Here is a 12,405-nt window from a genome sequence, read left to right as displayed (position 1 = left end):
ACTCCGGGAGTTGGTGATGGACAGGGGGGCCTGGCGTGCTGGGATTCATGGGGTCGCAAAGAGTCGGACACGACTGAGTGACTGATCTGATCTGATCTGATTAAGAATAATTATATTTTAAGAATGTCTGTCTAAAATAGTCTCTCCAGATTGGGATAACTTGAATTTCTGCTGCTGCTGCTGCTGCTAAGTTGCTTCAGTCGTGTCCGACTCTGTGCGACCCCATAGACAGCAGCTCACCAGGCTCCCCCGTCCCAGGGATTCTCCAGGCAATAACACTGGAGTGGGTTGCCATTTCCTTCTCCAATGTATGAACATGAACAGTGAAAGGGAAGTCGCTTAGTCATTTCCGATTCTTAGTGACCCCATGGGATTTTCCAGGCAAGAGTACTGGAGTGGGCTGCCATTGCCTTCTCAACTTGAATTTCTAGGGGGGTGCTAAACTAAGTGACAGAAGCTTATTGAATAGCTAGGTCATTTCCAAATAAAATAAGATTCTGAAACATTCATTACTGAACACTAACTTCCTCTTAGAGAGAAACTAGAGATTTTGGACTATTAATGAATAATGTTTGATACCATCCTGAGATGTTCTATAGAATTTTCTTTAGAAATTATCACTGGTAATTATGTTCACCAATCTATAGAATGCTAATATAAAGGCCAGTTCTTGGTTGCTTAAGGAAAGTAAGATGTGTGTTTTCAGTAAAAAAGATATGAGACATGAAATTACATTTTATGAAGGGAGAAGGAAGTGGGTCTGACTTACAGGTGGCTGTTTCAGGCAGGAGAACAAAGTAATGGGTACAGAACGTGATGAGGTTTTATGGGAAGTGGACCCCAAGGGAAGAGTTTTGTGCATAAATACAAGTTTTCTTGAGATGTTGAACTGCCTTTGATAATGGATTTTAAGTTTCTTTATCTCTGAAGTGATCTACGTTTACCTTTGAAATCTTTGTTAACTTTGGCTAAGTGAGTAGCTATTGTTTCATAGCGACTTATATGATCCTATTCAACTGAGTGTTATAAACCCGTTTGATATTTATTGAAAACATTTCCTAAATCATTTGACGTCTAGCTAACTTTGGGGTGCTTCAGAGGGTCCCTGAGACATCCCAAAGAGAGATATTAAACTACCTGAGTTCATTTGCCATGTTAAATTACATGGGAAGTACTCTTGGAGGAGTAGTGAATCTTGTCAGGTTATATTGTATGGTTGATGTTACTAATATAGATATCCTAGAAATTATGTGAAATTCATGAAAATCTGATATGTCCTGGCAAAATGTTGTCAGTTATAATTCTAGTTATCATATTAAAGTGTTACATATCACAGCAATGACCAGGCTACTTTGTCAATTGCAATTTAATCAGATTTTAAGCATGCCTTCTATGGCTTCATTCTGATGCCTTTGCAAGAATACTGCTACTTCAAGATTTATGGAAAAGACTTCTAAGATTCACCGTTAAGCACATTTTGTTTGTTTGTTATCTGGTAAGCTGGTACCAGACTGGGATTTAGTCTACTGTCTATGTTAAGAGAACAAAGTGTTCTTAGAATGAGGCTTTCAAAAACAGATTATGAATTTCTTTGCCTTTAAGTGATTTATATTTGTTTTTAAAATCTTTTCTTACTTTGGTAAAGTAAATAAGCGTTATTTAAGATTTTGGAACATGTAAAAGCTCATTCTGCCTCCACAAAAAAATAACGCTTCACTGTTAGACTTTTGCCATTCTGACGTCCTTAAAACATGGCAACAATCTACTCCTAAAATGAGGAATTAAAAATGCATGAACAGTAGCTGTAAATCAAGGAGTCAGGGCTATGGGAAATCCAAGGAGGTCATTTGGCTTTTCCCGGCTCCCTGACAAACCTCATTTTTATTTGATGGGTTAAAGCCTTCCCTGGCTTCAGGGCTAATGCCCTCACAATGACAAAAAATATGCTAAGTCACTTCAGTCGTGTCAGACTCTGTGCGACCCCATAGATGGCAGCCCACCAGGCTCCCCCGTTCCTGGGATTCTCCAGGCAAGAACACTGGAGTGGGTTGCCATTTCCTTCTCCAATGCATGAAAGTGAAAAGTGAAAGTGAAGTTGCTCAGTCGTGTCTGACTCTTAGCGACCCCACGGACTGCAGCCAACCAGGCTCCTCCGTCCATGGGGTTTTCCAGGCAAGAGTACTGGAGTGGGATGCCATTGCCTTCTCTGGACAAAACATATATATATCTATATATATATATATATCTATATATATATATATATATTGCACTTAATATTAAGTTCTAGTTTTCTTAGTTAAGGTCTGTGTTTACCATGACCCACTTCTGAGATAGTTTCTTGCTGTTATGTTATATTGCTAAAAGGTTTAATTAGTTAAGTTATTTGAAAGGACACTCTACGTTTTTTTCTAAAGCTTATCTTAGTAACCAATCTTTGGATAAAGGTCAGATCCTCCATGATGTACAACCAGGAGATTAACACCTGGCTATAATCACTTAACTGTGTCAGATGACCTGGGGTATACTGGGCTGTACCTAGTGAAAGTTCTTGACTTAAATTCTTGCTTGTGACCTTACTAATACCTGCTAGCTATATTATTTTCCATGTTGCTTGTTTCAGAAGATTGTTTCTTACATTACTAAATGTGTGACTGACGTGATAAAATGCTGATATGCAGTTCCTTATGCTTTTGAACTGTGGTGTTGGAGAAGACTCCTGAGAGTCCCTTGGACTGCAAGGACATCCAACCGGCCCATTCTAAAAGAGATCAGTCCTGGGTGTTCTTTGGAAGGAATGATGCTAAAGCTGAAACTCCAGTACTTTGGCCTCCTCATGCAAAGAGTTGACTCATTGGAAAAGCCTCTGATGCTGGGAGGGATTGGGGGCAGGAGGAGAAGGGGACGACAGAGGATGAGATGGCTGGATGGCATCACTGACTCGATGGATGTGAGTTTGAGTGAACTCCGGGAGTTGGTAATGGACAGTGAGGCCTGGTGTGCTGCGATTCATGGGGTCGCAAAGAGTGGGACACGACTGAGCAACTGAACTGAACTGAACTAATGAGATCAATGAATGTAATAATGTAACTCTAGATATGGAAAGAAGCAACAAGAGGGAATATTCTCCTGGGCCAAGAGGCTAGTAAGACAGGTATGGTCCTGAGACTTTTGCTACTTGCAAGGTCTGGTCTAGTAACAGCACACAGTGGCCTGTCAATGGAATATTCATTAGACCTGAGACACGAGGGCCCTGAAATGCCCCCAAAGCATGGTCAAACATGTGGTTATGAAGGGACCCTGCTGACTGGAAGTTGGCCCTTGCCAGCTGTCTCTACAAAGATTACATCATGACCACTGCAAGCTGCTGACCTTGAAAGGAGTTCAGCGTGGAGATCAGAAATAAGGCACTCTGTGCTCTGAGAAAAACCAAGAACTGGCCTTCCGAGAGTCGGATGTTTTCAGGTAAAGGTTTTTATGAGCCCAGCTTCTCACCTCTTCTTGCACCCAGAGAAACACTAATGTCATGACCAAATGTCTGGCCCTGGTTCTCCTGGCTAACTCCTCGGGAGCTTTTCTGCTTCTCTCAATCTTTGGGCCATGTATCTTTAACTTTCTTGTTAAGTTTGTTTCTTCTAGAATACAACAAATCTCCAAGTGACAGTTTGACAAGAATACTCCCTGGCCAACACTCAGACAACGCTGAAACAAGTTGCCTTATCGTTCCATGGGCCCTCATCTCCTTCTGTAAATGCATCCTGGCAGAGAGAAGGCAAAGGGAACCTAGAGCGCCATGATGCCCCTCCAGCCTGAAGAAGCCAGAGTGGTCACTACCCCTTTCCCCTGAGACCGGGTTCCCAAATGCCTGAGAAGGGAATTAGGTAGATAGTTAGACGTGAGCAGGGTATCAAAAGGGGCCAAAGAATTGGCCCTAAAAATAAAGAGAGGGAGGAAGGTGGAGACCCAAGGACGGAAGAGCAGAGAAAACCAAGGGGGAATGGAATACAGGAACGAGAACCAGACCCTGGTCGTCCTTCCCTCCCCCATGGTGTAACTACTAACGGATTTCAGGTCCTCCTGAGCAGTACAACCTGTCTCCCCTCCTAGCCCATAGGGAGAAGGTCTTTGCCTTACTCTCCGCCCCACACCCCCTTCTCATCCAATCAGCAATGACCCGCAAGACCCCTATCCTGCTCCCTGTACCCTGGGTATAAAATTGGACTAAGGGCCCCTGTTCAAAGACGGTTCTCTCTTGAGTTGGCCCGCTGTTGTAATAGCGTCTCCCTCTCTAATAAACTTTATTTCCCTCTCACTCTGTCTCATGTCAGGAAATTCTTTTCCAACCAGTGCCCAGACCATGACAATTTTCCTTACTGTTGTTACAAAATACTTATTAAATTTTCCTATCTAAAATAGGAATGTCTGATTTACTTACAGGGATGACTATAACTGACACAGGAAACCCCACAAGATTATCAGGGTATTTCTCAAAAGAAAACTACAGGCCAGGAGAGAGTAAAATGAATATTCAGAGGGTAGAGCAATAAAAATTGCCAACCAGGAAAACTCTATTCACCAAACTTATCCTTCAAATATGAAGGGAAAATAAAGGTTTTCCTAAGGAAAAGCTGAGGGCATTCATCACCACCAGACCTGCCTTGCAAAGAATGCTGAAGAAGTTCAAGCAGAATAAAAAAGATGCAAAATAACACATGAACACACACAAAAGTATATAACACACTAGGTCAGGTAAAAATGTATAGTCAGATTTAGTTAATTCCAATTACTTAGAAGAATGGTATATTAACAGCTTCAAGTATAAAGGTTCAAGGAAAGGATGACTGAAAGGTTGTTGTTGAATCACGCGAATACACCGGGATTCTTGGCCCCCAGAGGAGAAGAATTCAATCTGGGACCAGAGACGAGGCTTGATCGCTCAGAGCTTTTGTGTAATAAAGTTTTATTAAAGTATAAAGGAGATAAAGCTTCTGACATAGGCATCACAAGGGGGCAGAAAGAGTACCCGCTTGCTAGTGTTAACAATGAGGTTATATAATCCAAAGAATGTCTGGAGGTTGTAAAGACCTCCTCAGACCTACTCCCATAATTTACATTTTAAGATAACACTGTCCTCAGGCAAGATACATCCTTGTAAAGACCAGGTCTACTCCCATAATTAACATTTTAAGATAACAGAAGGTTGAATCCAAAGACTGTCCTTAGGCAGGATACATTATTGTTATATAATCCTAAGAAATGTGGAAAAAGAAAAAAAAGTTTGTCCTTTCTTCCTCCTTGAGAATTCCAGATCCCTCTCTCCTTGGGAACCCCTAGACTCCTTATCAACCTGCCTAGGAACTGACTCTCTCATGACTAAAAGTAACTACAGCTAATATACCTTATTACCAAACACACAGCATAAAAGAGAGAACTGGAACCTCAAACTATTACAGAGGAAGAGTTAAATGGCAGAGCCACTTTATTGGCTAATAAAGACAGGTTGAATCAGCACAAGACAAACTGTTTTAGGTATAAAATTTTAATGTAAGCTCCATGGTAACCACAGTAAAAATCTAGAGTAGATGCAAGAAATATAGAAAGGGGAAACAATACCACGATGAAAAACCACCAATTTACAAAAGTAGGCAGAAACAAAGGGGAAGGGACTCAATGGAGACAAAAAACAACCAGAAAGCAATCACTCAGATGGCAGGAGTCAGCTCTTACATATCAATACCCAGTCTACATGCAAATAGAGTGGGTTCACCAATAAGAAGACACAGATGCTTAAAAAAAAAAAAAAAAGACCCAACTATATGCTGTCTACAAGAAACTCACCCCAGATTTAAGGATATACAAAGGCTCAAATGAAGGTGATAGGTAAAGGTATTTCACAGGAATGAAAACAGAAAGAAAGGGGGCATAGTAATTCTTATATCAGACAAAACAGACTTTAAGAAAAAACGATGACAAACATCAAAGGAGGTCATTGTATGACAAAGGGTTAATACATCAAAAAATATACATAAACACACACACATATGCAAATATATAAAACAACATTGGATCACCTAAGTATTTTAAGCAAATAATAACAGATCTATAGGAAAAAAATAGACAACATTACAACAATGTAGGGGGTTTCAACATCTCACTCTCAGCAATGGATAGATCATCCAAACAGAAAATCAAGAATGACATGTTGGAATTAAACCAAACTTTAGACCAAATTAAATTAAGAGACATATATAGAACATTCCACCCAATGGAACCAGAATACACATCTTCCCAGGTCTACACAAAACCTTCTCCTTGGACAGATAAGGTGATGGACGGGACATGAGCAAGTTTAAGCAGAGGCCGTTGTTGTTGCAGATGCTGTTGTCACTCAGTTGTGGCTGACTCTCTGAGACCTCTGTCCATGGGATTTCCCAGGCAAGAGTCCTGGAGTGGGTTGCCACTTCCTTCTCCAGGGCATCCTCCTAACCTAGGGATCAAGCCCAAATCTCTTGCATTGGCTGGTGGATTTTTTACCATCTGAGCCACCACAGAAGCCCCTAAGAAGTATTTATTACATACGGTACAAATAATTTTATTCCTTTAAAGACAGTAACTGCCAAGTCGTTTCAGTCATGTCCGACTCTGTGCGACCCCATGGACTGCAGCCTACCAGGCTTCTCCGTCCATGGGATTCTCCAGGCAAGAACACTGGAGTGGGTTGCCATTTCCTTCTCCAACACATGAAAGTGGAAAGTGAAAGTGAAGTCACTCAGTCGTGTCTGACTCTTAGCGACCCCATGGACTGCAGCCCACCAGGCTCCTCCATCCATGGGATTTTCTGGACAACAGTACTGGAGTGGGGTGCCATTGCCTTCCCCTTAAAGACAGTAAAGTGCTGGCTTAAAAATTATGCACAACCTAAAAGTTTAGAGTTACGTTTTCTTCAGCAGGAATTTTTAGGATTCAAAACAGGGAGACAGCACCTCAAGAAAACCTGAGGGAACTGCTCTGAGGTGAGGGGGGAGCCAGGTTATATAGAAGTTTTGCACAAAGGGCAAGTAGTCAGAACATCAAAGATTATTGTTAATTAAAAGAAAGCCAGATATCTCAAGTGAATGAATTTAGCACTTTTCTATATGTGGGAAGATGCAAGAGGCTGGGCTCACTGAACTCATCCCTTTGATACGCATCTCAGCTGTTTGGGGACAGGATCCTGTGGTTTTGTTCTGGAAGGAATAGCAGTCTTTATTTATTTATTTATTTGGCTGTGCCAAGACTGGGCTGTGGCACGTGGGACATTTTAGTTGTGGCATGTGGGACCTAATTCCTTGACTAGGGACGGAACCCGGGCCCCCTGCATTGGGGGCACAGTCTTAGTCTTGAAGTAGGATCTTATTTCCCCATCTAGGAAGTGAATCTAGCTGCCAGTCCACCAGTGGCCAGAGTCCAAAAGCTAACTTCCTTGATTCTTACTCCATTTGAAAGCAAAAATGTTTCAAGCAGGCAAAAACTGCAGAACAAGTGCAAAGATTTTTATATAGAGACACAGCGCAACATATAGGCGAGCACTCAGAGAAATAATTTATTTATGTCAGAAGCATGACAGTAATACACACTGGGAGAGGAGCACGGTGTCCTGAACGGGAAGTGCAGTAAGAAGCTGATTTAAAGCACTTATATAGGAGTGTCCTTATATAGGGTCTTTGTTTACATTTGGCCAATTATTTTATTTCTTTTCTCACACCTGGCTGGTCTTCGACCCTAAGATGCTTGTGCAAATTTTTGCTAATATGGATTCGACCACATAAGCCTGTAGGTGTATGTTCACACTTATGGGATGGGACTCCCTTCCCTTTCTGACCCTCAACAAGCCTTCCTGCACATGTGTGCACAGAGAAGTCCTCCTTGACCTAAGGAGTGGGCACTGTATCTCTACTTCAGCAGAGCTCAGTGTTTGCCACTAGCTTTGTCCTTGGAGTGTCTGGGTGAGAGCAAAGCTTCAACTTTACTCCCCTTGACAATCACCAGGTGTGCAGCCTGGGACCCATCTATATCCTACCGCATTTTCACATCTTGAGTTCCCTCAGGGCTCGCCATGGGGCATAGCTGCAGTCTGAAGGCTGCCAGAGGGCAGATAGTCTTTCCCTCCTGAGTCCCCTCAGGGCTTCACCAGCTCACCTTTGGCTGGTGGCTGCAATCACTGATGACTGTGAAATCATTTGTTACTGATATGGCAGGAAATATTCCATTTCTCAATGGGAAAGCAAAAGTATAATAAATTCTGATTCCTTAAAATATAAAACCTGTCGACTTAACCACCATGAAGGATTTTAGCCCTTTTCTAGATACCAGGAGATACAAGAATTGGCCTTATAAACTTGACTCCTGAAAATATCTATCTGAAGACTTGTTCCACCAGTTTTTCCCAGAGCACAGGGGTCTTCATTTCTGCTCTCCAGCCTGAACTGCTTTCAAGGGGTGTTGAAAATCAGCAGCGGCAGCAGCACATTATCTGATCCTTGTAGAGGTGGAAGGCAAGTGACCATTGCAAGTGCCAGTTTGCGGTTGACAAACCTAACATAGCGCGCTTTAATACATCTCTGCTTTACCTTTTCAATATTTTCTCAACTGCGTCCACGTGATATCTATGTCAGCTACAAATTGGCACTTGTGAGGAGCATTGGCCAGAGACTCACCTGCAACAGGGGATTTGCCAGCTGCCTCAGCGGAGATTGACCCTGTGCTGCTGAAGCTGTGGACCGTCAACTTCTGCTGAGGGGAACCTAGGGTGGAGAGCCAGGCACTCTGCTCCAGGGAAACTGCTGGAACAGGTCTTTTAGATAGTCAGATATTTTCAGGAACTGGTTTCTTGATCCCAACTCTTACATTTCTTCATATCTAGAAAATCACTAAATCCCTTCATGGTGACATCAGCTCGGGACCAGCAGAAAACCTTTTGTAAAATAAGTGCTTGATTGCATTGAACTCCCCATTCACCAAAATCCTATATACTAACCTCCCCCCACTGCCTCTTTGGAGCAGTCTCTCAGAATTATCTCAGATACTGTCTCCTGGGCTCAGTCCTCGTTTTGCCCCAAATAAAATGTAGCTTGGCCACTGTCACATAGTGCGTATCTCCAGCTTTCTCAACGAGCTCTCTAATCTTTCCCATCCTGTTGCTTTCCTCTATTTCTTTGCATTGTTCAGTTAAGAAGATTTTCTTATCTCTCCTTTCTATTCTTTGGAACTCTGCATTCAGATGGGTATATCTTTACTTTTCTCTTTTGCCTTTCAATTCTCTTCTTTTCTCAGCTCTTTGTAAGGCCTCCTCTGACAACCACTTCTTTCTTTGGGGGATGGTTTTGGTCACTGCCTCCTGAAAAATTTTATGAACTTCTATCCATAGTTCTTCAGACACTCTATCAGACCTAAATCCCTTGAATTTATTTGTCTCCTCCACTGTATACCCATAGGGATTTGATTACATCATACCCGAATGTCCTAATGGTTTTCCCTACTTTCTTCAATTTAAGTTTGCATTTTGCAATAACGAGCTCATTATCTGAGCTGTAGTTAATTCCTGCTCTTGTTTTTGCTGACTGTATAGAGCTTTTCCATCTTTGGATGCAAAGAATATAATCAATCTGATTTTGGTATTGACCATCTGGTGATGTCCATATGTAGTCATCTCTTGTGTTGCTGGAAGAGGGTTTTTGCTATGACCAGCGCGTTCTCTTGGCAAAACTCTGTTAGCCTTTGCCCTGCTTCATTTTGTATTCCAAGACCAAACCTGTCTGTTACTCCAGGTATCTCTTGACTTCCTACTTTTGCATTCCAGTCACTACAAACAAAGCTAGTGGGGGTGATGGAATTCCAACTGAGCTATTTCAAATCCTAAAAGATGATGCTGTAAGAGTGCTGCACTCAATATGCCCCCCAAATTTAGAAAACTCAGCAGTGACCACAAGACTAGAAAAAGTCAGTTTTCATTCCAATCCCAAAGAAGGGCAATGCCAAAGAATGTTCAAACTACTGCACAATGGCACTTATTTCACATGCTAGCAAAGTAATGCTCAAAATTCTCCAAGCCAGGCTCAACAGTATGTGAACCAAGAACTTCCAGATGTTCAAGCTGGATTTAGAAAAGGCAGAGAAACAAGAGGTCAAATTTCCAACATCTGTTGGATCAAAGAAAAAGCAAGAGAGTTCCAGAAAAGCATCTACTCCTGCTTTATTGACTACACCAAAGCCTCTCACTGTGTGGATCACAACAAAGTGTGGGAAATTCTTCAAGAGAGGGGAATACCAGATCCCGTTACTTGCCTCTTGAGAAACCTGTATGCAGGTCAAGAAGCAACAGTTAGAACATGAAATGGAACCAACTGACTGGTTCAAAATTGGGATAGGAGTATGTCAAGGCTGTATACTGTCACCCTGCTTATTTAACTTGTATGCAGAATACATCATGCAAAATGCTGGGCTGGATGAATCACAAGCTGGAATCAAGATTGTCAGGAGAAATATCAATAACCTCAGATATGCAGATAACACCACCCTTATGGCAGAAAGCAAAGAGGAAAAAACGAGTCTCTTGATGAAGCTGAAAGAGGAGAGTGAAAAAAATTGGCTTAAAGCTCAACATAAAAAAAAATGATGATCATGGCATCTTCACTTCATGGCAAATAGAATGGAAAACAGACACGGTAACAGGCTTTATTTTCTTGGTTTCCAAAATCACTGTAGTTTGTTGACTGCAGCCATGAAATTAAAAGATGCTTGCTCCTTAGAAGAAAAGCTAGGATGAACCTAGACAGCATATTAAAAAGCAGAGAGACTTTGCTACAAAGGTCCATATAGTCAAATCTGTGGTTTTTCCAGTAGTCGTGTATGGATGTGAGAGTTGGACAATAAAAAAGACAGCACAAAAGAATTGATGCCTTTGAACTGTTGTGCTGGAGGAGACTCTTGAGAGTCTCCTGGACAGCAAGGACATGAAACCAGTCAATCTGACAGGAAATCAACCCGGAATATTCACTGGAAGGACTGATGCTAAAGCTGAACCTCCAATGCTTTGGCCACCTGATGCAAAGAGCTGACTCATTAGAAAAGACCCTGATGCTGGGAAAGACTGAGGGCAGGAGGAGAAGGGGATGACGGAGGATGAGACAGTTGCATGGCATCACCAACTCAATGGACATAAGTTTGAGCAAACTTTGGGAGATGCTGAAGGACAGAGAGTCTGTACTTCAGTCCATAGGGTCACAAAAGAGTCAGACATGACTGAGTGACTGAACAACAACCCCTATGATGAAAAGAACATTTATTTATTTATTTATTTTTTTGGTGTTAATTCTAGAAGGTCTTGTTCTTCTCTGGCATTAGTGGTTGAGGCATAGACTTGAATTATTTTTATGCTGAATGTTTTGCCTTGGAAATGAACCGAGATCTTTCTGTCATTTTTGAGATTGCACCCAAGTACTCCATTTCAGACTCTTTTGTTGACTTTGAGGACTACTCCATTTCTTCTAAGGGATTCTTGCCCACGGTAATAAATATAATGGTCATCTGAATTAAATTTGTCCATTCCCATCCATTTTAGTTCACTGATTAAAATGTCGATGTTCACTCTTGCCATCTCCTGTTTGACCACTTCCAGTGTACCTTGATTCATGGACCTAACATTACAGGTTCCTAGGCAATATCGTTCTTTACGGCATCCGACTTTACTTTCACCACGAGACACCTCCTCAACTGGGCGCTGGTTCCACTTTGGCTCAGCCTCTTCATTCTTTCTGGAGCTATTTCTCCACTCTTCTCCAGTAGCACACTGGACTCCCACCGACCTGAGGGGGTTTTCAGTGTCATACCTTTTTGCTTTTTCATACTGTTCATTAATGCTGAGTCACAGAAAATCTCAGTGCTTGGCCTATCTGCAGATGGCACTTGTGATGCTCTGATCCAGCCATGCCTGCTCTCATGCCTAGGGTGCGCCTGACTCCTTGGAGCCATGCTTGAAGAATAAGAGTGTCATCTGGCTTTTAGGTCTTCTGGGCAGCGGGAGGGAATGCCTCTATTCTGTGCCACAGTGACCGTATCCATTTCAATTCCTAGAAAAGAGCCCCCAGTATCCACCATCAGATTCTCCACTGGATGTTTAACCCATTAGACACAGAGGACAGCTGCTCTGCTTGGAATAAAATTTTCTAAACTACTATCCAGCCTTGATCACAATCACAAATAACTGAAACAGAAGATGGAAGTGGAATATCTATGGACTTTTCGCCATTTCAGAATAGAAGTCCAGAGTTAATTCCAAGGAATCAATAGCTATCTGAAGCAATGGGATACAGCCGGCATACCTTGGAGCTTGTAAGGTAGGGAATCAAACTGTGCGTTTCCCTCATTTAG

Source organism: Bos indicus, chromosome 4 (genome assembly GCF_029378745.1).
Source record: "Bos indicus isolate NIAB-ARS_2022 breed Sahiwal x Tharparkar chromosome 4, NIAB-ARS_B.indTharparkar_mat_pri_1.0, whole genome shotgun sequence".
Classification (NCBI taxonomy): domain Eukaryota; kingdom Metazoa; phylum Chordata; class Mammalia; order Artiodactyla; family Bovidae; genus Bos; species Bos indicus.
Note: the sequence above shows the minus strand (reverse complement) of the source record.